General features: G+C 32.0%; 1 pseudogene; it reads left to right on the top strand.

The window, feature by feature from the left end:
• Window positions 1–18,883: 18,883 nt before the first annotated feature.
• On the top strand, window positions 18,884–23,602 carry LOC120074108 (annotated as a pseudogene).
• Window positions 23,603–24,272: the final 670 nt, after the last annotated feature.

Here is a 24,272-nt window from a genome sequence, read left to right on the forward strand (position 1 = left end):
ATCACCTTTTCGGCAAAATGAGATTCAAACAAGAAAAAGAAAGTCGATTTTTTCTCCTTTTTAATATATGATGTAAGGCCAATTTTGAATAATTTTTTTTAAGTGGTTAAGAAAGGTTTTCAATGGACCTTTGCAAAATTTCAGAGGCAAAAAACGGAAAATAGTCTCACATGGAAAGATTTTACGTTCCTTGTAGGGTTTATATATAAAAGCTTAGTTGCATTTTCTTTTCCAAAAGGTGTTCATAGGGATGTTAAAAATTCAGCCCACATGTTTGTGTTGCAAATTGTTGGAATGGCTACCTTCCGTGATAGAAGACAATTGTGATCAAACGGCGTCGGATGTTGGAAATTAACCTGCAAAACAAAAACTGGTTACAGGTTGAGTCATAGAGCTCACTTTCTTTAAGAAATTTCGTGACTCTGTCCCTTGTGCAAGCTGTTCAACTATGGTCATGCCGTCCCCAGGATAAAATAGTACAAATAAAGAAATTTTTTCTCGATCGGAGCTGCACTGGAACCGATCGAAAATCTCACACCTTTCAAGACTAAGTTGCTCGAAAAACGTAAATCAAATAGAAGTGTAAAGGGAAGTGTTTTCGTCTCACAGCAAAGAAACGAGGGAAGAAAATGTTGTGTTGAAACTGATGGAACTCAACACAATATATAGGCCTTGAAGGCCAACAGTTACGCAAAACAAACAGGGAGAGAAGCACGTGAAACCTGTAATGTGCACGAGAGCCACGCTTAAGAAGCGCGCAAGAATACTTTTTTCCTTTTTTTTTTCTTTTTAACAATGGTAAAAAAAATGAAGAAATAATAAAAAAAAATAAAAATATTCCATACACATGCATGGTAACGACCTGACTCCCTAGGACTTAAGTTAGGCTATTACTAAATACATGCATGCATGAAACTCAAAACGACACTCGGTTATGGCGAAATAAATGCTAATTAAATAAGGTAAGTTCAAAAGACTTTCATTAAATTCAAATACAAAATCAATCAATAATAGGGTACCCATAAATCATAAAGGATAATAAATAAATCTGAAAAACGATTCTTAAAAATAAGTTTTAAACATCAAAACTAAAGATTAAGAGAAACATGAAAAGAACTTTAAATCTCATGAGCGGAAGCATAAAACTAGTCCCAGTGGCTTGATCACGAATTTTGCTTGTCCATCGTCGGTGCATCTCTACCCTTACCTAAAACAACAACATGAGAAAGAATGAGTATAAAATACTCAGTAAGTAACCCCACTACTGGGGTCAGACTGGATATCTATGTCCTCTAGATACCCACCTCTGGTGAAACATATAAACTGCTTTAGTCCTCATGGGACACATATGCACATGAAACAAGAAGGAGACTGAGTCCTATCCTACTGTAGTTAAGTATGACCACTACATCTGGTGAATCTCGAAGGAGACACAAACTGGTGAATCCCGAAGGAGACACAAATTGGTGAATCCCGAAGGAGACACAAACTGGTTAATCCCGAAGGAAACACAAACTAGTGAATCCCGAAGGAAACACAAAATCTAATGGGCATCTAACTAATTAGTAAGGACATTTGCACAGTCTCAACATCATAATCATTATTGTACAAATCTATGACATACATATAAACTTCAACATCATGGTTTTACAACATACATGTATACCTCAACATCATCAGATCAAATACAACCATATGGAAGCACATACCATCTCATACTAGCATCCAAGTGTCCATGTGCGTAAATAAATAATTTAGATCTCGTACCAGAACATACTTTGACCATATTATACTATCAGTCTATCATGCTAACATTCTGCCACAACATACATTTATCATGCTAGCATTCATCTAATGCCTGGCCCGTGGGCAGTTCCAGTAGTAAGATTACTTACCTTGATATTAGGTCGAACCAAAAGCAATTGAATCTTTGTGAAATTCTTGAATCCTTAATCAAGCATAAACATAAACCAAGCTTTAAAATTAATAGTTAAGGCCAAATTCCAAACACCCAAATATTACAAAATATTTTTAGATAACCTTACCTAAGGTGTGGTCCAATTCGAATTCACCTTCCAAACCCCAATTTTAAGCACAAATAATTAGCAAACCAAACTCTTCTTCATCTTGAATGAATTCTTGAATCAACCCCCTAATCATAATTTGAAATTAGGCTTACATAATTAAAGCTTAAATCAAATACATATTTCACTACCAATGTCTCAAATAAATTATCCATATGTAGCTTCGTCAAAAAATTACTTCCAAATAATTTTACCAAAATTTCTCAACAACCAAAATTAATCGACAAGAGGGTAATCAAAAAATGTGTGGGGTGTTACATGCACCATGTCTGACCGAACGGCGACAGCAATGCGTGTGTTGACATACCCTCCTTTGCCTATCTCCTCACCCCTCTAAAACATGGGTACCCCTTGAGGTCCAAACCCACAACTCAAGGTTGGAGTTTATAAAGAAGGTTCCATGTGATAAACTTAGCAATGTGGGATGCTCAAGAAACTTATTTTTTATTTATTAAAGGTTTTCACCAACAATTCCCAACTTGAAAAACTTTTCAGAATACAAGAAGACATTTTTTTTTCATTGAGCAATATCAGTCTGTACAATACTGTGGATAAGAAAATGTGTATTATGACTTGAACCTTTACATAATGAAGATTATTTAGAATATACTAGAGTAACTCTTGGTTTTGAACTCTATGTCTAACAACATCTCACACACGACATTATTAGGGTGTAGTTCGAAAGCCCGTGCCTTAAGGCTTAGCATGTGTATCCTGGTTTAGTGAACGCTCTAAAGAATTTGCCTAAAATTCTATAGGAATCAGTCCCAACTTCCACATTCACATAGGTAAGTCTATCAGACTACTCTTGTAGTTAGATACCCCACTTAACATCAAGTATAGATCTCATTAAGAACTAAGTTCAACCTTTTTTATGCTTTAGGATATCATGCTCAGACTCTAAGTCATAGGAAGGGAACTCTGTGTTCGTTTTAACATGATTATTCACTTCATATCACTTGTGATCAGTTATTACTTGTTGAGCCTATTTTTTGGGATCTCCAATCTACAGGTTGGGTTTTCCTCACAGGTGATTCATCTTTCTATAGGCATGAGTCCCATCATTTATGAGGTTTTGTAAACCTTTCCTTTGATCAGTCCTTTCGTCAAAGGATCTACCAAGTTCTCATCAGTCTGTATGTGATCCACTCTAACTATACTAGTAGTGAGGAATTCTCTAATGGTACTGTGCTTACTATGTATTTGTCATCTCTTTCCATTGTAATAACGGTTATGGACTTTTGCATTGTTGTAGTACTATCGCAATGGATCAATATGGATGGTATTGATTTTTCCCATAAGGGAATCTCTGCTAGCAGACTTCTAAGCCAGCCTACTTATTCACTAGTTGTTACTAGTACTATCTTTCAGACTCCATCATAGATTGGGCTAAAATAGTCTATTTCTTGGACTTCCAAGAGACAGCTCTGCCTACTATATTGAAAATATAGCCAGTAGTAGCCTTTGAATCACCTGAGAGGAAGTTTCAGTTAGTATCGCTGAATCCTTCGGATAACAGGAAACTTCTAATAGTGTAGCCTAGGTTTTCGATTTTCTTCAAGTACCTCATAATCTTTTCTATAGCATTCCCGTCACACCCCTCATCGGATTACCCTCTTAAACCATGAAGAGATGTGAAGACAGTAGTTGTCAACCCTCTTATGACAATTACTGCCAACATACTCCTGTGAACCTTCGTGCTCCATACCTGTTGAACCTGATTAGTAGTTTATAATTTTCTAGAACTTAACACATAACCTTAGCAACAGCTCCAAGCACATAAGTTACTACTAATCAAAATGCCAACTTTAACATACTTAGTAGTTTCAGAAAAAACCAAACTTATTTACAACATTTGTTCAACACAAACTCGACTTTGTTCCCATGTCACGAACATAAAAACTAGATTAACAAAATATGATGAGCCACCTAAGCTTCAAACTTTCTGAGGGTCTGAGAAGTGACTAACTAATAGAACTACTAGGCCTTGGGATGTTGATCGCTACCTAGGGAGGGAAACATTAAAAAGAGTGAGTTGGAAGCCCAGTGAGTGTCTTCTTTTAAGAAAACATTCTTCGTAAATTATAATATAAGCATCTTAATAATAAAAAATTCATAAACATCTTAATAATAAAATATTATCATTAACATACCAGAGTTCATAAATAACAATTAGGAAAAAAAAACATAAAATGAAAACCCTGGTCTAAAGTCATCAAAATCTCGCGTAGAATTCCTCTACTCCTTTCCTTGAACATGCGGAAGAGCCCTTTTGCTCAATCTTTACTAACCATAGTTGAGAGAGAGCCCTTTTGCTCGATCTCATCAACATCGATAATATAAGTCTTACGTGCACGTAGAGCTGAATAGGATCCTGCTTACATTAACATACCTTCGAAAACAATGATCGTCAAATAACTGGGTACCTTACCATACCTTCGGTACCAAATCTTAGGTGTATGTTTTCATATTATCATACATGTTAACATAATTAAATAGCATGATTTTCAAACTTACAGGAATCAGTAAATAACTCATTTAAATTTAAAGTCATGACATGAAAACTCAAGTGGAACGCATGGAAATTTCATATAAAAACTCTCTTTCAAAACATCAATCATGTGTTAAACTTGATTCCTATTACTAAAAACATGTGTTGAACATTAAAGTAAAAGTAACTATGTTTGAACATTCATAAGTAAATCACTTAGTAAATATTTTGAAACTAGTCACTCACAGTACTTTGGGTTACTTCCTTAAAGGATTGTAAGTGTAGGTCTCCCCTATATGTGTCTGCTCTGTAAGAATAATAAGAGTCTTTGGTTAACGTCTTAGCTTCCGCTCAAGCTTATCTTATTATTTAAAATAACGCATGTTGAACTTTAACCCTAGTTCGACGCACCGTTTCATTCGTTTACTATGTGATGTATCCTTAGTATATTGTATTTAACGCATAACCACACTTAACCAAATTTTTACCTCGCGACAAACTAATGTGTGTGGTAGCTCACACAAGATACCCCTATACGTCAAAATGTGTTGGCTTTGCCTATGCAATAATGGCTTGTCCACACTTAACGTTTGCTGGTCAGGTGCTTGCTTATGTGTGAATTCCCGCTACCTACTTGTTCATTCAATCAAAATATCAAATTTTCATTTCCAGCTTCAATAACTTAAATTTTGGGTACAATCTCATGAAATTTCCTTCTAAGAACTTATTCCTAAACATTTAAACTATCTTAGCTTAGAATTCCAGCTTTTGATTCTTTTCCCTTAAGTTTGGAATTCACCAACTTTTACAACTTGACCGTGTGGCCTTAGATTCTCGAACACTTGAAGAAATTCTTCAACCTTCAGCTGAATTCCATGGTGATCTTCTTCCAGCAACCTTGAATTAACTTCCTCACAGCTCAAGCTTCAAATTAGTGGAAACTCTCCTCCCTTAGCACGCTTAAAATGCCCAGACCTAGCTCTTCAACTTCAAACTCCCTTTTATCCTAAGGTTGCATGCTCATTGAGTTCCTTAGATTGACAGCTAGCATATTTAACTAATTTGTAAGACCTCTAAGCATACCACGTAGTTCACTAATTAAGTGTTTAAGCTGAAGACTTAAGTCTCTTACCAACGCCCAAGCTTAAGTTCTTGCTAGCCTTCTGCCTCCACCAATGCAAACCATGGCTAACTCTGCATCCCCATTTGCTCACATATCACCGTTCAACATATACGCTGGTTTTACCCTTAGACATTTGTGCTTAGGCCTACTACTCACAAACGCGTCCCTTACCTCTAACACGCCTCAGCACTTTTCATCTACCATGCATTCACTTAAGCAAACTCAAGAGCCCACATAATATCCATCCTAGGTCTTCATTTAGCTTTAAAGGCCCTTGACGCATAACTGCAATTACACTTAGTCAATTTTCCACCCTTAGGTTTTTGAGCCCACAAATGCCCATGCGTTCCTCACTTGTCTTAGATTTCCAAAATTTTTCTAAGTGTTGGCTACTCTTTACTACCTGAGTGCACCACATTTCAAGACTTAAAAATTTTTCCTCATCTCTACCTCATATGCATACCCATTATAACTTCCATAATCTTCAACTATTACAAACATTATAATCATATGTTTACAAGAACTTATACCCGTAATTAGGATGATTAACACATAATTAAGAGAATTTAAATTTAATTAATTAGTAAAACAAGTTCAAGGGTTTACAATTTACCTTCCCCTTAAAGAAATTTCGTCCTTCAAAATTTGCTCTAAACTCTTCACGTGAATAAATGTGGATATCTATTTTTTTTATCTGATCTTCAGCTTCCCATGTAGCTTTTTCAACTTCATGATTCCTCTACAAGATTTTTACTAGCGGAATAGTCTTGTTTCTCAACACTTGCTCTTTCTTGTCTAAAATCAGAACTGGTTCCTCTGCCTAAGACAAATTCTCCTTCAATTGCACTGGTTGCTCTTGGGGAATATAAGTAGGGTCGGGTACATATTTCCTTAACATAGATATATGGAAAACATCATGCGTATTAGATAACTCAGTAGGTAATGCTAACCTATAAGCTACTGGCCCTACGCGTTCGATTATCTCGTAAGGTTCTATATATCTGGAACTCAGCTTACCTTTCCTACCAAACCTGAGTATCCCTTTCCATAGAGATAACTTTAGGAATACTTGATCCCTGCTCTCGAATTCCAACTCTCTTATCTGCATAGCTCTTCTGTCTATTTCGAGCTATCTTCAGATTTTCTCTTTTTAACTTAACATTTTCTAATGCCGTCTGAACAACTCTGATCCTATCAACTGTTTTTCACCGATCTCATTGTAGCACACTGACATTTTATAAGGTCTTCCACACAAAGCCTCATAAGGTGTCATACTAATGCTAGACTGATAACTATTATTATAAGCAAATTCTGCCAATGGAAAATGTGTATCTCAGCTACCTTTAAACTACAGTACACAAGCTCTTAACATATCTTCTAGTGTCTGAATCGTTCGTTCTGACTGTCCATCCATCTGTGGATAAAAGGCTGTACTAAAATGCGACTTAATACCAAGTGCCTTTTGCAAACTAAGACAGAACTTTGAGGTAAATCTTGGATATGTATCTGCTATAATAGATATTGGAGCACCAAATTGACCCATAACTCGATAAATGTGTAGCTTAGTCAACTGGTCAAGAGTAGATGTGGTTCTAATGGATGAGAACCACCTAAACTGGACCAATCAAAACACATTTGAAGGTAAACAGGGTCAAGTTTGAAGAAAATCGGTCAAACCAGTCAATCCTTGATGGTCCTCATTCAGTCGGGTCAAACTCGTCAAACCGGTTCAAAAATCTCACTCAAACTCGATCTCTCACTCCTATCATGAAATCTCACTCGAACTTGATCTCTCGCTTGAAATTCCATTAGAATCTCGCTCAAACTCGATTTAAAATCTCGCTTGAACTCGATTTAAAATCTCGCTTGAACTCGAAATCTTGCTAAAAAATTCCATCAAAATCTTGCTTGAAACTTGAAATCTCGTTGCTTGTACATGAAATCTCGCTGGAATTGTGAAGATCTCACTCTCACTTGAATGGAAATCTTGCTCTCGCTTGAACTTCAAATGGTAATCTCGCTGGTTTTTTTTAGTAGCATTGCAACGCTCTAGAGCAGTGTTGCAACGTTACCTATTGTAAATCTCAGTGTCCCTAGTTTTGAACAGGAATGTCGCTTGAACTTTGAGCAGCGTTGCAACGCTATCTGGGCAGAAGCTCACGATCTGGAAACTGCAACTTGGTCTTCTTCACTTGTTTCTTCAATTACATCTTAATTTAAACTCTAATGACTCTAAATAAATTACAGACTCTTAAGCACACATATAAGCTCATCAAACAAGAACCATTTACAAATTTAATTGAGAAATCAAAGAGAAATTAAAAGCCAAAACTTAGAAAACCATATCAGTTCACCATTTTCATATATCTCATGAAAAAACACCCACCAAGCCAAAATTAAACCAAATTGAATGCTTAAATGATGCTCTGATACCAATTGAAGGAGTATATGAGCATGCAGCAGAAGCAACAAGGATCAATAAGCATTCTAGTTCATTAATTTTGGTTGTAAATAAAGCATGCTCATACAATAATAAGAGGGTTTCAAGTCATACCTTTGTAGAATCTCTTAAACTCGAATTCAGTTGCAAATCTTCTCCAATTCTTCTTGTGAACCATCTCAAGATCTTCCCTACTATTCTTTTGGAACTTTAGATTGAGTTGGAGGATTCAAAATAAGTTTGAATGAAGGAAATTTGGAGAAGAGCTCACTACAGAAGCTTGAAGAACCCTTATTCAACCACTCAAGTTTTCAACAAAACTTCAGCAATTTCAAATAATTTGCATGCCTCAATTTCATCCCAATCTTCTCTATTTATTGCAGGATTCTCATGCAAAGAAGATGGTTGCATGAGATGTAGCTCATGCATGGAACATTTAAGCTAGAGTCAAATGGGTTTTGAGAGAGAAAGTTGAAGGTGATAATGGAAAAACCCATAATTCCATTTTGTATTTTTCTATTTCAAATTTCAAATTTGATTTCTAAAACCAATTTGATTTCAAAAAATTAAAAATATTATTAATTTTACAAAATTAATTTCATAAATTAATTTTCTAATTAATAATAATTTAATTAATTCTAATTAATTTAATATCAAATATTAAATTAATTTTACACAAATTCCACCTTCATGAATTTAATATTTAAATCATATTTAAATATTAATTAATTNAATATTAAATTAATTTTACACAAATTCCACCTTCATGAATTTAATATTTAAATCATATTTAAATATTAATTAATTCTCCAATTCCGTTTAATTCTAATTTGAACGTTTCAAATTAACTTATCACGCTACTCTAAAGCTAATCTATTTATGAGCTAGTAGAAGGACCTCGCAGACCTACAGATCATGGGCTTCAACGATCCGAGATTAATTGGCTAAACTCTTTGCACCGAATTAATCCCAATTCGTTAACTAATGGGTCACTCCACTAAAGTTCATAGTTGTACTCCCTTCACTGTAGATATATGTCCACATGATTTAACCATAAATAGTAAGTCGACCCTTCACAGATTTTTCGTAATAACGGATGGGTCAAATGTCTGTTTTACTCCCAAGATTACGTCTTATTTTTTAAGTTTCTACCGATCCTTTAATGAACAATTGGTTTGTGATCTAATCACTAAACCAAATCCCTCTTAGCCCAGTGAGAGGGTGGGGCCCCTTGTTTAATACCTGGATTCAGTACTTTAGAGAAAAACCTTTCTCCTATCCTTAAATCAAGTAGGTGTAAATTCGTCTTGCACCCTATGTCTCTAGCTTTCTATCCTGTCTTACCCCTGAAATGGGAGGCTTATTGAGCCGGTGCTGTTGAGTCAACCCTCACCTATACAAATCTAAGGATAATCCCGAATAAACAGGAGTTTATAGTTAACTTAGGATTAAGATCGAGTTACCTAAGTCATCTAAGTGAACTAGTCAATCTTATACAATAAATAACGTTATAAAGTAAGAGTGACTTATTTCTTGGTAGTAAGAGTGACTTATTTCTTGGTCTGATCTTATGCAAACTTATTACATAGGACATCCTCACTCCTCATGTCAATACATGAACGAATCAGGATCACTTCGTGTGTAGTATCTTTACAACTCTTTGTAACAACTACAAAGTAGGTCGCATCCAATAGTGTTACTAGGATAAGGTACCCAACTTTAATCATGTACTATAGACCGTTTTGGCTGTTTACTTGAACTTGATCCATCTCTATGTCTCTACGTAATGTTCAAGTATTCATATAATAGCCATGGATCTGAGTTTATTGGATTTAGACTTTTACATATGCAATTTATAGAATCAATAATAAGTTTATTGACTATAGAATATGTTTATCTTTTACAAATTGTAAGTTTTAGGATATAAAATCCAACATATTTTTACCCGGAGGAGGAGAAATATCATGAAAGTCTGCAAAACAGACTTGCATAGCTAGATCCACCATGGAATCTGAATTTATTACTCTAGAATTAGTAGGACAAGAGGTTAAGTGGCTTAAAAGCCTACTAGGGGATGTACCATTGTGTATTTGCATCAGTATCAGTCTCTGTACATTGTGATTCACAAGCTACCATAGGCAAAGAATCGTGTATATAATGGAAAAGGGAGTCATACGCGTCTTAGACATGGAGTTGTGAAACAATTGTTAAAGGGAGGAGTTATTTCCTTAAAATATGCAAGGTCTGAGAAAAATTTGGCTAATTCTTTAACTAAATACCTAACAAGGAAAATAATTTTAGAATTCTCAGTGAACATGGGGCTTAAACCCTTATAGTGATCTATAACCCTTTGTCCAGATGGCCTATTACGATAGACTTCATGGTCCATAACCCTTTTTTTGGGTGGTCTGTTGCGATAGACTTGATGGTCCATAGCTCATGATGTGGGTGGTCCTAGGATGGACTTTATGGATCATACTAAAACCTTTTAATGATCCATAGCCCTTTCTTTGGGTGGTCCTTATATGGACTTGATGGATAATGATGAAATCTTCATAGCTCAATATTTGAGTGGTTTTTCTTTGACGGACTTGATGAAGATGGTCTTAATACAGACTAGATGAAGTCTTCATAGCTCAGTTTTGAGTAGTTTGTTTCTAACAAACTTGATGAAACATTTGATGTGATAATGAAGGTGTGACCACCTTCTATGAAAGATTTTAAAGGTCTCTTTCTAGAGCTTTCACAATGGCCAGAGATTTATGTATATGGCCATAATAAGCACTATCTATATTGTAGAATTAAGAAAAGGACTAGGAGTAAAATGTGTTGGGGGTCTCAACCAGTGGTATTGAAAGTTCAAGAGGTAACTCACTCTCTTTAACAAGGTTGATTCACTGTGCATCAATTCAAATCGTTAGATATTGATGTTTAAGTTTAATTTCCTTTCTTTGCTCAAAATAGTTTCTTCATTTTTTTTTTTTTTTACTTGTTAACTTTGTCATAACAATCATTTGTGGGGGATTGTTGGAAATGATTTTTGGACTTAGGCCCATAGCAAAAGTTAAGGGAATGGGAGAGCTTTGTCCCACATTGGGAAAATTTAGCATTGCCTACTAAGGCATCCTAGACGTGAGTCCAAAGTGAGTTGGTGGTGGAAATATAACCCTTTCACCACACGCATGCATCGCTGTTCGTTTGTATCTGGTTAATTTTTTAACCGGATTTATTATAAAAATTAAACGTTTTAATATTAAATATTTTTTTTATTTTACCCGTATATGACCGTTTTCTCTTATCCAAACCCTAGTTATTTCCATTCTTCTTCTTCTTAAGACATTTGTATGCATTCCTTCTGCTGATATTATTCTCATTTGTTCTATGCAACTTTTCTTCCGATTCTAATCCATTTTCTGGTGAGTACATGCCTGGAATTGAAGGTTATCCTTGGAGAGCAACCGATATAGAGATTAGCAACTAAGGTCACGTTGTAATTCTTTTCAGGATAGTGGTTCCTTGTTGGTTTGTAGTTGTTTCGATTTGTATGCTTTTAGTTTAAAAGCAAATAATGGATACCTATGGAATAAGTATGTCATTGAAAATTTCTCCAAAAAAAAGAATGTACATGATTAGAGAAAATCATAACTTATAGAATATTTAAATGCCTTTTCCATCTCATAAAAAATCATTTCTTAATGTTTTAAATTGAAAGAAAATTTTAATCTCGTTTGATCGATGGAATTTTCTTTACTTCGATATAAATGTGATCTAAATATCTAACCTCAAAATTAATAATAAAAAATCCTAAATATGTAATATAAGCCGAGAGAAAATAGTAACCCGAGTACAGTATAATGGGATCATAGCAAGTAATAATATGAGAGAAAACATGTTTAAATACTATTTTGGTTCTTATACTTTGAATTTTTTCAATTTTAGTCCATATTTTTTCAATTGTCCAATTTTAGTCTTTATATTTTTAATAAATCTTAAAACCTGTCTCTCAAAGTTTTTTTTTTTAATCGAAATTGGTTGAATAATAATACTGATTTTCATACAAGGAACATTTGGATAGGTTTTCAAAATTTAAAGTAAAAATGCTAATAGATATCAATTATTTTTAAAAAAAATAAACAATAAATTAGCAATGGAGAGTAAATTTAAGATTAGTTGAAAGTACAAAGACTACAATTAGATAATTCAAAATATACGAATTAAAATTGAACAAATTTGATCAAAATGATATTTTCACTTAAAAAAATCTTGAAAAATAGGATCAAATAGAACTTTTTAGTTTTCCTTTGAAAGAAAGAGCAAAAAAATCAAGATCATTGAATAATAACATCGCCTGCCTTCTCCACGTGAAGAAATTTTTTAAAAGTAGCAAAAAGAACCAAAATCCATAAATGATTATTAATTTAAACAATTTTTTTTATTTACATAAATATTTTTCGATAACGATATTTTGTCCATATATATTCATAAGATGAAAATCTCACTATAATATCAACATCGATATTTTAATTATTATCACCTGCAAAGGTTGTCACATTAATCTACCTGTGCAATAGGTTCATCTTTTCCTATGTGGAGTTTTATCAAAAATACAATTAAGAAGATAAGCCATTGATCTGCACTTCTATGTTCAATTTTTCATTTATTTAATTAGTAGGAGTATTCAAATAATCCAACAATATAAATAACTCGTACTACTCAATCTAAATTTTCTGGGTTAGACTGAGTTAGTTTTAATTTTGGGCTGGACTGGGTTAGATCGAATTTGATATGTTTTTTAATTTTTGGATGGGGTTGGATTCGAGTTAAACTAACTTTAAAAATTCGGATTGACCTAATCCAATCCGAATTTTGGTCAATCCGAATTTTTAATATTATTAAAAAACATATATATTATAAACTATAAATATTATATCTCGTATATATTTTTATAATGTTTGTGTAAAGTTTGTAATAGATATTTTGAATTTTAATATTTAACATTTGAATTTTATGAAATTTTAATTATTAGTTTGTATTACACACGAATTTAAGTATTTTAAATTAATAAAAAAAAATAACTCGATAATTCAATTCAAGTTGGATTAGGTTGGGTTGGAGATTTTATTTAGGTCATTCAGATAATATCAATCTGACCCATCTGAATTTTTTAGTTGATCCAAAAAATCCTCTCAACCCAACCTAACCTAATTCATATATACACTCCTATTAATTAACCACACAACTCTTTTTAATCTTATAGTCAACAACTTTCCTATGTCTATCGTTAATTTACGTTAATTAATAATGAACATGAAAATCAATAAAACCAAATTACTACACCTGGAAAAAATTAACAAAACAAAGAAAATTCTCATATATAAGAAGTGCATCTTTAGGACATCCACCTAATAGAATAACAAAGAAATTACCTCATAATGACAATTCAAATGAAAATGAAAATTCATTTAATTTGAAATAAAAGTCATGATAATATGTAGACTTTAAATGATAAATAATCTAAGAATCAAGACATAAGTCACATAACAAATAGCTAAACCATCCTAATTTGGGAGTTTGAGCTGATTAAGCAAGTTTAGAGGTAATCAGACCAAAAGACGGGGTGAGACTCAAGCTAAAGCCACACATAATCAACATTAAGCAAGTTTAGTAAACTATATATATATAGATGCATGATCTGAACTAGTTGTTGATTTGATCTAACTCTAAAGTCCTAGTCTGGACACCCTAGGTCAAACTCATTGTTAATACGACTCTTATGGAAATAAGTCCACCTTCCTCGATCTAAAATATTTAAGCTCTCGCATTCTTTCACTCTATAACTTAAGCATAGGAGTGTGTATGGCAAACATCACATGTCAACATGTGTACATCTTTCAGTCTCAACCAAATTGAAAATCTAATGTGTTTTCATGTCCAAATATTGATACATTGATAACAATAAGGGTCGAGCACAAAAATAACTAGATTTAGATGGTTACATTTGAAAAATACCTACAATTTAGTTTCTTTGCAAAAATGTCTCATCCTTCATTTTAGTAGAAATTGTTGGATTCATTGTGACAATAATACCTCCAACTAAGATTATACAATTTTTTAGGCAACTACTGCAATCCCTATGAAAAAGGAGAACTAACAAAAAAATCTTATCAAATATAAAATAAAAACATATACAATATTTTTAATTAAACCAAACAGATTCAAATACGACAATCTCTACCGTTTCAAATTCAAAATTACTAATTTTCCTCACTACTCATCAAACTCATAGACATGTGCATGTTTTAAACTCGTACACAGTTTCTATGCATGTTTTATACATGTGCATGATACATGTTATATATATGTGCAAGGAAAAATGATGCTAGTGTTACGCAATATATACAGACACCCTACAGGACCTATGACATGCATAAAAACATAGACGTGTATATATATATAAATATATCTATATCTAAATACAACTAACAAGATAAATACCAACTATCTAGGGGTAAATAAATAATAAAAAAATTGCTAAATCTCCTAACTATTCCCAATCTCACAAGTAACTTATAAGATCGATCGAAAGGTAAATAAGTATCTGATAAAACTTGTCTTGTGGATGAATTTCATGACGTATATATGCATAAACACAATGGATTAGATTATAAATAACATGGCGTGTATATGTAAATTTATGATAATATTCAATAAAAGTGGGACTACCATGATGTATACAAACGACTTATAGGACTTATACAAGTTACAATGGTATATACATACGAGATTTTTAGTAATGATCGCATGCAAGAATTAAAAGTAGACTACCTTAATGGCTTCATTAGACACACTCCTCTATTTGAAATTCAAAATCCACCTTACTATCCAATCTCAAACTTTTAAAGAGAAACTCATCAAACCCTCTAATTTGCTCCCTTGGTTACGGTTGCAATTTAAATCTAGAACTTCTACTAGAGTTTGCTAACAAGTTTGTGCATTAGAGATGATGAAGGTGCATAACGCCATGCTTGAAAATCTACATAAGTTATGTTTGCTTTGTCCAATAGAAGGGACGATTGGGGTAGGATCGAAGGCAAGCAAAGATAGAAATTTCACCAACGGACACTATAAGTTTTTCTCTCATTCGTTCACCATGATCTACCTCTTTTGTTTCTGTTTTTGCTACTGTCAATGAAGGAGTCTCGTGGTATAATAAGAGGTTGAACATATCGGGTAAACAGAAAAAATTAAAATGAGACATCTCAACCCTAAATATAGATTAATAATAATAATAATAATAATAATAATTGCAATATTGCGTTCATTTTGGATTATAGACAATATATATTATTCAAATCCTCCTGAAAATCTCTTATTTCTAATCGAAACAATCCTATTTCTAGTAAATCTGTAAATAACTAGATATACAGGGATATAACTGAAAAAAGAAATATTCACTCTCCTCTCCTAAAAATCTTATAGGTATTTTTGAAATATTATTGATAGTCTAGGTATATCTCAACATTGGGTATTTTAGATAGGTATTTCTTAAAATTTTCCTAACAATAACGTGATTACACTTAGGATATATTTGGCCCATTAAGTGAAGTTAATATATTAGAGTGAGGAAGTTTATATCTAGAATGTAGAGTTGTAAGAAATAGAGTTTCTTGATAAATGTGCAAAATAGAGAAAAGAGAAGATGGAACTCCTCGATAAATGTACAAACTTCAATAATTTTTATTGTTTACAATTGAAGTTGAGTTTTTTTAATACCAACTTAAGAAGTTGGTGGACCAAACTACCCCTTAAATTTTAAACCAAACCCGGGACATGATAGAATCATAGTATTAAATTTTCATCGACATATCGATATTTCCATATTTCCATGGGTTTGATATCGACATGAGAGGTGAATCAATATTTCCATTATATCATAAAAAGATCAACGAGACATAATAATTAAGTAACAAAATATCACTTTAAGTAAATATAATATAAATAATAGATATGTTAACTTGTTTAATAATCATAAAATGTTTATTTACTAATTTAAATTTAATTTTTAATTTTAATAATTCTTCTAGAAATATTTATCAAAAAGAAATTTTATCGATATTTTCATCGAAATTTCATAAAATTAAAACATCGATACTTTTGTTGATATCGACATTTTAAAGATGGAATGAATAAACTTTTGTTTTGAAAAAAATGCAAAAAGGAAGGAAAATAGTTAATAGTCCTATATCAATTCCAACTTTTTTATCTTATTTATTTGCCCATGACTCTTAAGATTATGTTCCACTCTCCACCATGAGGCTGGTCAAATCACTGCCCAGTGTTTGTCATCTTCTAGAACCCCACTCATCTAAAACAGGAAAACCTTCATTTGCCCTTTCCTTTACCAGCCTATCAATTTTAGGCCTTATTATAAAGCTTAGCAAAACACCCATCTGAAATGTAATTGCATACATTGCTGTCAACTTCTTCAAATTCTAACCCACTCAAAATCAAATTCCCCCAAAATAAATAAATTGACCCAAAACTATTGCAATAATGTGGCAGCCTTAACAATGGAAATAGATTTTTAAATATGCATGCTATTTAAAACTGCTTGCTAGTTGAGTTGCAACCATCATCTCTCTACAACTCGACATTTTCAAATCAACATTTCTATTATATTGTAAAAGTCAAAAAGATAAACAACAAAACTTCACTAATATGCTTATAAATTAATACGTTAACTTTTCTTAAAAAAGAAAAGTAGAATATTTATTTATTAGTTATGGTTTCTTAAAATTTTGTATTTTATATTTTTTTAAAAAATTATTCATTGATATCCACATTTTATCGATACTTTTATTCACATCTTTGTAAAATAGAAACTATAATCTATCTAACTACATATTTTAAACCTTACTTGACACCATGTAATTGGATTACGAAGTTTGGAAAAAAAAGTTACAATTCAAATATCGTTCTAATCACCAATATAAATTAAATATTTTAGTATTTTCATTTGGTTAGTTGTATAAATAGAATTCAAGCCTAAAATAATAGGGTATGTAGTACACAAAAAAAATAATTACATATATAAAAAAAAAATTGGTAAAAGACTAAAAAAACCCACATCCAGCTACCATTTTTCGTGTGCTTTTCTCAGTTTTCTCAAATTGAAAGTTATCACTGATGTTGCGATCAGTGGCTTTCGCTGATAATTGCTATCAGTAAATATCACTGATAGTTGTTACCAGTGATAACTTATAACTTGAAAAATATGCTATCAGTGATAGTTTTCAATTTGAAAAAAATAGAAAGGAAAGAAGGTGGTTTACTCTAACTACAGTGAGCAAACTTGAAATTTAAAAAAAGTTTCAATAGTTGATTGGTCTATATTTGTTATATATGTAAATAATTTAAAGAGTGGCTATAATTTTAGATATTTTCCTAGATTTTTTCTATCCATTACAATTTATCCTTTTCGTTGTGTCTTACATACATTGTGCAAAACTACCATCCACATTTTTAGTCATTTGAATGAACAAGCTTTGCTTTAAACTAAAATTGGAGTAATATTTAGGTGCAGTTTAGACTGCACTCATCTTTATGCATCGAACTTTTTAATCTCAAAAGAAAATATATACATATATAATGTATAATTGGAGGAAAATTTTTTGTAATGTGATTGAACAATTTGTTGGGCCACACAAAAGTGAGTGTAACTCAAGATGGACCCAAGTACTTTTCTTTAAATTTTATATTTTTTTAACTTGTTTCTTTCAATGTGTGAAAATAATAGAAATGTCGATTTTTCTCTCATATTAATATCGAATCCATAAGAAAGTGAAAAATATCGATGAAAATGACCACATGTCAATGAAAATTAATAGTATAGAGAAATTAGAGATGTCCAATTTCTCCATGGAGATGGGCCCCGCCCCGAACGGGGCGGGGAATGGGGGAGGGAGTAGGAAAAAATTTTCCTGTAAGCTAAACAGGGACAGGGACGGGGAATGCATTCCCCATCCTCGACCCCATCCCTGCCCCCGCTCCGTTCTTTGTCCTCGTCCCGATTAGCTTCTATATATTTATTTAGTATAATTATCTAATGGTATGTTGTTGTTATTATTATTATTATTATTATTATTATAATTATATAAATATTACATTTAAATTTCATATTTGATTACTTATTGGGAAAGATAATGAATATGTTTAAATTTAGATTATATATGTGAATAATTTGATTCATATTTATTTCTTTCTACTAAAAAATTAATTAACTTTTTTAAGTCAAAGTTTGAGTAATTTATCTTTAAATTCAAATTGTCATATAAAACTAACCATAATAAACAATTTAGTGATAAAGTTAACTATTTAATTAAAATTTACTAACATTAGTGATTTAAATTAAATGGTTTTTAACAAAAAAAAAAAAAAAAAGGTAACAGGAAAAAAATCCCCACGGGGAATCTCGCCCCGATCCCCGTGGGGAATGAAATGAGGAGTAGGGACGGGGATGGGGAATGGCATCCCCAGCCTCGGTCCGTCCCGAGGACACTCAAAGTTATTAACACTCAAAATTCAAGGTTTAAATCGATATAATTATTAGTTTAGGATTTAAATTGATAAACGTCTAAAGTTTATGTATATAAATTGGTATTTGTCCTATTATATATACATGGAATTGAAGTGGTTTCTCTAAATACGTTCCAAGGAAGAGACAATGAAAAATAACATTTAAACTGAGAAGTCACAAATGGGTCTGAAATTTTAATGGCGAAACAGACAATTTGGATACAGACACACACACACGAGCTCCAAGATTCCTCCAATATTGCTCTCTCTCTTCCCCCATTTCCCCATTTTTAACCTTTCTTTTAAAGCCTATCATTCTCTCACACTTAATTTTATCTACATTTTGCAATCACACACAGTTCATTGGAGAAAACATGAGGCCAGTGATTAAGCTTTTGTTTCTACTCATAACCATCATGCTGCCGGCTGCCGCCCTTTCTTCCGCCCAAAACTGGACGGTGGGCGGCGGCCGGGGATTAAGAACAGTGGAAGATCAATACTTGAAGTGGATAAGACATATGGGCTCTTTCAAGCACTCGCTTTTTCAGAAGACTAAGAACAAGTTCAAACCTTGTTTGACGTTGAAGGTTTCCAAGAACACCAAGGCCGGCGGTTTCCGATCGCTCCAGAAGGCTGTTAACTCTTTGCCGGTGATCAACCGGTGCCGGGTGCTTATCCGTGTCGCTGCTGGAATCTACAGGTCAATTTCTACTTTTCTATATTACTAACTATCCTGAGGTGTACTTATCTTTAAGTTATTGGTATGTAGGGAGAAAGTTGAGATTCCGGCGACGATGAGTTATATATGGGTGGAAGGTGAAGGAGCGGAGAAGACGATCGTTGAATGGGGCGACACGGCGGACCATATGGGAGACAATGGCCGTCCTATCGGCACTTTTGCTTCTGCAACTTTTGCTGTGAATTCTCCTTTCTTCATTGCTACTAACATCACCTTCAAGGTATAACGTTTTCTTTCTTTATTTCATTTCTTTTACTAAATTACAAAGATACCTTTGAAATTTGTCTTTTATTTAAAAAAAACAAAAAAAACAAAATCAAAAGACGACCCATCTCTATTCTTTGAAAATTTTCGATATTATCTGATTTTTTACAAATGGTTTAAAACTATACTTAAAATTATTGAAAATGGTTGGAATGTTGAATGAAAAATTGGATCTAAAATATAGTATTATTCTAACTCATTCCATTTATTATTTCACACGTCATTAAATGATTTATTAATTTATTATTTAATTACACATCATTCTTAATTAGTAATGAATAAAAAATAGTAAAGAAATCTTTCCATACTACCATAATATTAAAAATTTTCTTAATACAATAATAGTGAAAAATAATAATTAGAACTTGAACACCGTCGCATTGGTGTCCATTTCAATTTTATCTTTCTTTTTTCAAACTAATTACCACCTAAATTTTAATGAATTTTTATTTCAACGGTCGTTATTTAAATATTTATAAAATGTCAAATGTAAATGTTGCAATTTTGAAAGAATTTAAATATTGTTTTTTTTTAAAGTTACCTTACATCTACTTTTTTTAGATTTAAATTCTATTTTTATTAGGATTTTTAATATGTATAAAAACTTCAACTTGTCATATTTTATCACGATGTTTGATTTATATCATTATTGAAATAAATTCATTTTTTTCGAAGCACACAGTTATCAATTTGTACGATTAATCAACCTTCGTAAGTGACAAAAAAAAATTGGATCAATGTCTAAGAATCACAAATATTTCTAATGGTATAAAAATCGATATCAAATATGTATCAGATATGGATACGTGACAGATACTTAATTTGAAGTATCTAATTTTTTTTCTTTTAGATATGTGACAGATATTTGCTTCCAGATACGTGAATGAGATACGTTTGATTTTTTTTTTTTTTTTTTGTCAAATTTAAGCCAAACTCATTACCCATTTTATTTTATATCATATTTTGGACTGATTTTAAAATCGTTAAAATCATTTTTTCTACTTTTAAGATCACTCGAAAACATACTTTTAATTACTCAAAATTAATTTAGTTTTCAATTTTACTCTTTTAAATGCAATTTTCATATCATCAAAATTAACTTTGAAGGATTAAACATGTTTCATGATTATTTTGAAAATGATAAAAGTGATTTTTAACCCTTTTAAAATCACTCCCAAACATAACAGTCAACTTAAATTGAGCAATCCAAAACAAAATATATTAAAAATGATAAAAACATACAAAGTTAAAAGAAAAAAAAATCTGAAATGTAATTAAATCTTCTTTCTTATTTCTCTCTCATTATCTAAATCATAATTTAGATCCTCCTTCATCCTCAACTTCATTCTTTAATCTTCATCTTCTACTTTTTTTTTCCTACCAACTGCTCTAATCACTCAATCACTACTTGACGTTATTGGATTTTTTTTCAAGTTTTCACTCTCTTCTTGAATCTATTTTAATCTAACTTAAAATAAGTATTATAACTGTCTCTTATACACATCTAGATGTGTATAAGAGACAGAATAACGTATCTTCAATATATTTGTATCTTAATTTTTTAAAAATTGACGAATCGCCATATCATATCAATATTCTATATTCGTAGTGTTTGTGCTTCATAGATCAATGTATTACTTTATTATTATTACTGTTAGTACCATTTCTATGAAAATAATAATATCTTAGACTTTTTAGAAAGCTTTTTTTTTTTTAAATTAGTCAAACGTGTGGGGTTAGAAAGTTTTTTTTAACTTAAATTATGTTTAAATTTGACGGTGTACATATTTTAATATTTCATCTAAAATTGCAATAGAAAGAATAAAGTTTAATTGTCGTATGTAAATGGCAATTTGCTTGTGACTTTCGATGACCAAACTGACATGTATATGCTTTGTTTTGTCTTGTTTTTTCTTTTTTCTTTTTTTCTCTTTTTAAATTTTAATTGTTTGTATAAATTATAATAAAATGACCGAACGGACACGTAGTTCTTGGAAGGACATGAACGAGAATTAAAAATATCATTAATAATCAAGATGAAACTGAAAATGTTTTATACAATAATTTCATATATATATAAACAATTACTACTGACGTGTGAGAAGTCCAATCTCGTACTTTTATCTTTTTTTAAAAAATTTTATTTAAGAGAGAATAAATTAATATTTATTCAAACATAATTCTCGATCTTAATATTCTAATTTCTTTACTTCAAAAATTGATTGTTGGTTAAGCTTCAAAGTGATATAAATTTATATTATCAATGTTAAATGTGAGGTCTAATTTTCCACTCACATATTGTCGGAAAAAAAAGAATTTTATTTATCCTCGACTTTTTGTCACTCATATTTTAATCCTCCAACTTTTTAAAATTTCAAGCTTCTAACTCTTCAAATTTAGATTTAGAATCATATTTTAGTGACTATCTTAGAAACTTTCAAAACATTACGCTTCTGTTTTTTCTTTTTTTTAATATTAGGGTTCCTCAAATTTAGTTTACATTCTATTTTGGTTTCTAAATTTTCAAACTCAACAATATTATCATTCAAGTCGATAGCACTCTTGATCCTTCCACTGGATATTTTCTTTAATTTTTTATTTTTATTCGTAACAAAAGACTAACATGTGACACCTATTTTTTATTAAGAAAATATTTTTTTTTTTTTTTGAAGTTTGGTTTATGTTAGGTTTTTCCCTAGTTGATCTATCTCCCTCTTTTAAGATCGAGGGAGAAGATGGCGGATAAACGGGATTCATACGATAATGGTGGTGATAAATGAAGGGGAATATTTATATATATATATATATATATTGAATTTTTCTGAAATCGAATTGCTACCAAAGAAGATCAAAATGTTTTTTTTTTCTTATAAAAAAGTTTAGAAGCAAGAATCATCATAAATTCGGTAAAAGTAAAAAAATGCATGCACTAAAGAATTAATGTGATTATATCGCTCACCCTGCCCCTAAAAAAGAACAAGGCGAGGCTTCCACCATCAGGGGCACTAGGAAAGCAAGCGGTGGCATTCAGAATATCAGGAGATGCAGCAGCATTCATAAGCTGCAGGTTCATCGGCGCACAAGACACATTATACGACCACATGGGCGACATTACTTCAAGGATTGCTACAATCGAAGGGTCGTGGGACCTTCGTGTTCGGTGACGGCCTCTCCGTCTACGATGGCTGCCACTTGCATGCCATCACCAACAGTTACGGCGCTCTCACAGCCCAAAAGAGGAACAGCCTGCTCGAGGAAACTGGCTTCTCGTTCCTTCATTGTAAGGTTTCTGGCTCAGGCGCTCTGTATTTGGGTAGGGCATGGGGCAGCTTCTCCAGAGTTGTGTTTGCTTATACCTTCATGGATAAAATCATCACCCCCACTGGTTGGTATAATTGGGGCGACAAAAACCGGGAATTGTAAGTTTTGTTTTTCTCTTTTTCTTTTTCTTAAATATAATACAATATAAAACAATATTAAAGTTATTTATTTATTTATTTGGATGTAGGACTGTATTTTATGGGCAATATCGATGCTCGGGACCAGGAGCTGATTATGGAGGACGAGTTCCATGGTCTAGAGAACTTACTCAATCAGAAGCCAACCCATTTCTCTCTCTTGATTTTATTAATGCAAAGCAATGGCTTCCAAATTACCACACTCATCTCTCCCTTAAACCACATTGATTCTGTCCTTTCTCATCTTAAATGTTTTACTTTCTTAATTCTGTTATGACCTACAAAAGTTTTTTTATTAAACAGGTTTAAATTATTTATTTTCTAAATGTATATATAGACCTATATGTTCTTTGGATTTTTAATCATTTTTTAAAAATAAATATTGGTGATTTTTCTAGTTAAATTTTTTAATTGAACTTAAGCCTAGTAATTTTGAAGCTTAGGATAGACTATGAGACGAAATGTAAGTTGTAATTGTAACTTAAAGAGACATGAGCTTATTTATTGATGATTTTATCGCATGTGAGGATAGATTTTGAGACTTGTATACATACATGGGTGGTTTCACTTTTTCCTCTTGGAAAAATGTTATATTTGTAATATTATAAGCAAATAATTGAGAATAATGACAACTAGAACTAAAAGTCTTCTTGGAGCATTAAGGCCACATTTACATCACTAAAAACGTAATAGATCAATAGGAATAAAAATTATGGATCCCATTTGATTACTTTCGGTGTTGTTTACATGTGTTCTACATTTGTACTGATACATGGGTCCCACATCAAAATTTGTAATGAAATTATACAATCTGATTGATGAATAAAGAGTACTCGATCAGATTGCACCTGAGAATTACATCCTATCATTACTGTTACGATTATAGTTACCTTTACGGATATTATTACTCTTACAGTTGAAAAATTATCAATTTTGACATATTTATTGTTACTATTACCGTTACCGCTTGGCTCTCAGAGGTAGAGGTAGAGGTAACAGTAAATTTGACAAAATTCATAATTTTAAGTAAATACGATCAAAATCAATCCAATTACGTTTGCGATTCTAGCTCATCACAATTGATCAATCAATGAAATT

Source organism: Benincasa hispida, chromosome 1 (genome assembly GCF_009727055.1).
Source record: "Benincasa hispida cultivar B227 chromosome 1, ASM972705v1, whole genome shotgun sequence".
In the NCBI taxonomy this organism is placed as follows: domain Eukaryota; kingdom Viridiplantae; phylum Streptophyta; class Magnoliopsida; order Cucurbitales; family Cucurbitaceae; genus Benincasa; species Benincasa hispida.